Source organism: Myotis davidii, unplaced genomic scaffold (assembly GCF_000327345.1).
Source record: "Myotis davidii unplaced genomic scaffold, ASM32734v1 scaffold604, whole genome shotgun sequence".
NCBI classification, from domain to species: Eukaryota; Metazoa; Chordata; class Mammalia; order Chiroptera; family Vespertilionidae; genus Myotis; species Myotis davidii.
The window spans coordinates 358,059-363,141 of NW_006294875.1; the positions used below are offsets into that span (position 1 = coordinate 358,059).

General features: G+C 41.8%; 1 protein-coding gene across 2 annotated transcripts in view; it reads left to right on the forward strand.

Annotated features, from left to right (window-relative positions):
- REPS2 (RALBP1 associated Eps domain containing 2) overlaps positions 1-5,083 on the forward strand; it is a 186,547-nt gene that overhangs the window by 51,912 nt on the left and 129,552 nt on the right. For both annotated transcript variants that reach the window (XM_006769434.2, XM_006769435.2), the window contains exon 2: positions 1,937-2,060. The gene's annotated coding sequence lies outside the window, so the exon portion shown is untranslated. The remainder of the gene's footprint in view (positions 1-1,936; positions 2,061-5,083) is intronic.

The window sequence follows — 5,083 nt, forward strand, 5'->3', positions numbered from 1 at the left end:
CATACTCGTCCCGACTGGGAATTGAACCCACCACCTTTTGATGTATGGGTCGACACTCCAACCAACTGAGCCACACAGACCAGGGCTTTAAGGCTTTTTAGTTTCTCATCTCCTATAGCATGTGGACTAGATACAAAGATGTGAAAGGGCAATATGTGTTTGGACAGTGGGAGAAGCTGAATGCAGCTACAGAACTGTGTGTATATGTGTGTGTGTCCTGAGATGAAACTAGAAAACCTGCTCAGGGACAGGCTGTGAAGGGGCTTTAATGCCATACTAAGGAGATAGGATTTTGTCCTGAGGGTGGTGGGGATCCAGACTGAGATGTCTTGAGGCATGAAAACAGTATTGCTAAATGAAAAAATGGTGCAAAATAGTATGTGGTATTCTATTTGTATGAAGTATTGAATAACCAACAAGAAAAAAACAGGTGTGTGCATCATACTAGTATATATCTATAATAATAAAAGGGTAATATGCTAATTAGACCACTGGACAAAGCCACAGTGGGCGGGGACTGAGGCCCTGGCCGCGGCAGCAGGCGGGGGCTGGGGCCAAGGCCCTTGCACCAATTTTGTGCATCGGGCCTCTACTAATTACATAAAAGGCAACTATAGCACAGGCTCTCTGTTTTTTGGTGTGAATGGGGAAGAGGATTTAGAGTCTAAGACGTGGCATTAGACACCGAGAAAACAAGAAGTCGCCTCTTTCTTGAGCCCCACTAGAGAATTACCTGCCTGCCTGATCGCCCCTAACTGCTCCCCTGCCAGCCTGATCACCCCTAACTGCCTCTGTCTCAGTCCCCACACCTAGGACCCAGGCTTCCCTCCCTCTGGCCGGCCACAGGCACCTGGGACCGTGGATGGCTTCTCCTGGGCCAGCTGTAGCTGCAGGCGCCCGGGACTGCGGGCGACTTCTCCTGGGCCCGGCTTTGTCAAGAAGGATGTCTAGAAGGTAGTCTGGAAGACATCTGGCCTAATTAGCATATTGCCCTCTTATTATTAGAGATAAGAAACATTTCTAGAAGAACATATAATATTTTTCTCTGGGGCATAGGAAGTGGGGGATAATTTTTAATTTTTCACACCCACTTACAATTATTTGAATTTTTGAGTATCTATAAGTCATTGAATTTAAGTTATTTTAAACCACCAATAGGATATGTGTTAGTTTAAGGTCTACAAATGAAAGATTGCAATATCTTTTTTAAAAATATATATTTTTTATTGATTTCAGAGAGGAAGGGAGAGGGAGTGAGAGAGAAACATCAATGATGAGAGAGAATCATTGATCGGCTGCCTCCTGCACGCCCCCTACTGGGGATCAAGCCCACAACCCAGGCATGTACCCTTGACTGGAATCGAACCCGGGACTCTTCAGTCCGTAGGCCAATGCTCTACCCACTGAGCCAAACCAGCTAGGGTGCAATATCCTGAAAATACTTCTGTTTTGTTCCTCTGAAATGAGCACTCAAGATGTAATTTTAATGCTTAGGAAATCATTTGCCTGAGAACTTAAAAAAATAATCACTTTTAATTTCGATCAACTAGGATCATCCACAGGTAGTGGAAATGACTAATCTGTTCTCTTTTCGCCCCCACTGACTTTCTAGATTTTATACATCAGAATCCACCCCCTGAAAAAGTCACTCTCTTTTGTAAGAAGAATAACAGCCATCCTTTGTTACCTTTAATTTTATTGTTGAAAGAGGAGGAATAATCAGTCCTGAAACATCATGAGTAGGTAGAATTTAATTATCTGAATTGAATACCTCCCTGTAAACTGGAAGAAAAAGAAACCGGTGTGTACACATAGGTTCTCCAGGGACTTGTGGTTAGCGAAACTGTGAAATCCTTGAGATTTCATAATATATCTTGTCTCATTTTCCTGTTATGAAATGGGGTTTTTCAGCATCACTTTTCTTGTCTGTTTTCAGATCACAGAACTGTGTGGTGCCAAGCGCGTTGGTTATTTTGGTCCAACTCAGTTTTACATTGCCTTGAAATTAATTGCTGCAGCACAATCTGGCCTCCCTGTGCGGATAGAGAGTATTAAATGTGGTAAGTAGCTCCCAGTTATACATTTTATTACCCATGACCTGTTTCTTATTTCTGAGAACCATTTGTAGTGGGTTTAAAGCCTATTCTATAAGCATTTGTGGAATTTCTCCTTGCTTTATTCAACTCTCCTGTAAACTAAAATGAGAAAACTCAGCAAGTATCTTAGTTTCTTTTTTTTTTAAGTGGAAAAAATTCAGAGAGCAACCTGAGATTACTTCCCTTTAACTGACTTGCCATTAAAATAGATTTTGTTCTTTAGCAGGAAGAGATTGGGACAGGAATTCCAGAGCCGTGGCAAAAGAATAGCATGCAGTTTAATTTTCCACTTGAGGAATTTATACTGTCATTTAAGGTTTTGTTCAGGACAAGGGGTTGAGTAAGTGGGAGAGTCTGGGTGGAACTGCCCTCATTCTCTCTCTCTTGTCCCTGTCAGTCATATCAGCTCTGATCATCCTTTAATTCCCCAATTCTTGAAGCACCATCCTGATGATTAGTAAGTACTTTGGGGGTACCAATTTTGGCAGAATGAAATTATCTTCTCAAAGTTTTGATTTAACATTTTCTTATCTTGCCATCCCTGTTCCCAACCCACTGTATACTTGAGCACTTTCCACAACTTGAACAAAAAGCAAAGCTCCAGACTCTTGTCATCATTTATACAGCCTCAGTATTGGTTTTACAAATCTGTATGAAGAAGGTGAATACTCAAGGGATGTGCTGAGGTCCCCTGTTAATTCGCTCTTATACAAATGACTTTCATATGTCCACACAGCATGCAGGAACTTTTTCCTTTTCCTCATATTGAGATGAAAACCAATCAGCTGTTTACAGCTGCCCTGGTAGACCTCGAAGAGGGTTCAGGATTTATGGTTAGTCCATGGTAACCTTGTAGGACAACTCCAAATAGCTGAGAAGATTCTCATAGCTTGGGGAAACACAGCCCTTTTACCTAACCATCAGAGGACTGTGATCATTCTGCTCATCTTTATCAAAAGTTTAGTGTATGGCAGGCACTATCTCATTTAGTCTTCACAAGTCCTACATTCAGTATTTGTATCAGTTTATGTTGCCTAGGATAAGCTGTGATAAGAGACACCACTGAAATCTCAGTGTCATAACAAAATAAAGGTTTGCTTCCTGCTTTGCAGTGGGTCGGGGTGAAGTCTAGGGCAGCTGCTCTTCATGTGGTGGCTCTGTTATCCTGGCTGCTTTTTCTTGTGGCACCTCCAGCACAGCACCTGTTCCCATAATTGCCAGAACAGAGAAATAGTTTCTCACCCTAGCAGTTAAATGCCTGGATGTGACTCATGTTACTGCCACTCACAGTGCATTGGCCAGAACTTGTCACATGATTCGTTGAACTGCAAAGCAGACTGGAGGGGATGTAATTTTCTCATGTGCCTGCAAAGAGAGAAGTGGCTAAACACTGGTGGTCTTTATTATGGGACTGTTATTATCCCTATCTTACAGATGTGGAAATTGAAGTTTAGGGCAGTTGAGTAACTTGCCTAAGGATGCAAGGCTAGGAGAGTTTGGAGCCAGGAGCTCAGCCTCCAGTTCCCATGCTCTTCATTGTTATGCAAAGTAGCTTCTTCTTGATTATTCTTTCTGTTTAGTAAGTGCTGACTGTAATCTGTAATCATGGAATATTATCCAAATGGGGGAACAAATCTGACCCAAAAGGCATCCGTTGGTATTACATAATTTGGTTCCTTGAAACAAGTTTCTTGATGGAGCATAATTTCAGTGGCTCGTTTAGTGTTTATTGCTATGAGACATAGCAGTCTCTGCTGTTAGTCACTTATAGTTAAACTTACATCACAGTGGATTTGTGGTAGGCACTAATAGTTTCATTCCATTGTAAATGGGCATTAAGCTTTATTGTAGCATCTTCCAACTTTATCTTTTGGAGAAGTTAGAATTGCTTTGTTGTATACAAGAATGAAGTTCAGACACCTTTGTTGCTTATTTTAAGTAAGACTGAAATCTTTTACCTGCTTTGTGCCCAAATCTACAGTTCAGTTTCCGAGGGGGTGGGTGGAGGATTGCCTGGTATCCTAATTAACACTTTTCAAAAAAATAGGATAAACACTTTTCACAAATATAAGCCTTTCTCAGTTGTGTTTTGTAAGTCCTGATGCCTTTTACCTCTGACCTACAGAACTTTAAATGCAAAATAAAAAAGAGACCACTCCTAGACATTCTAATCTATTTAGCCTGAGATGTGGCCTGAACATTGGGATTTTAAAAAAAGATGTTTTTATTGATTTTAGAGAGAGAGGAAGGGAGAGTGAGAGAGTGATAGAAATATTGACAAGAGAGAAACAGATCGACTGCCTCTTGCATGCCCCCAACTGGGGATCGAGCCCACAACCTGGGCAGGTGCCCTGACCAGGACTTGAACCTGTGACCTCCTGGTTCATAGGTTGACACTCAACCACTGAGTCATACCTGCTGGGATAAACATTGGGGTTTTTAAGAGCTCCCCAGGTGACTCATGTGCAGCCAGTGTCAAGAATGCCTTCTAGTGAAAGCCAAGTGGAGCATTTTCAAGAGCTTTGCTTCAGCTATGAGTATTTGGTTATACCTGGGCCTGAACTGGGGTGAGGCAAGAGGTACCTAGGGTGCATAATTTAAGGGGGCACTCACTCTCAGGGCCCTGTAAGTGTCGACTCTGCATTTACATGTTCCTGAGAGTGAGTACATCCTTAAATATTGGCACTAGGCATCTCTTGCCTCACCTTAGTCAGAGCTGGGTTAAACAGCCAGGGTTATCTGTTGAACACCAGTAAAATACTGGTCAGGGAGCTTGCAAATGCTGGACCATTTACTTCTTTTCCCCCCTCAAGTACTCAGAAGTAGTATCATCCTCTCTTCGGCAGATCAGAGTAAAAATTATTTATTTGATCTTGTTCCATCTTTTCAGATCCTTTTTTGCAGACTGAGCTGAAACAAATACCTTTCTGAGAAGACACCATAGGATTAGCTTATATTTGATTTACTTTTCTCTTATGAAGTCCATT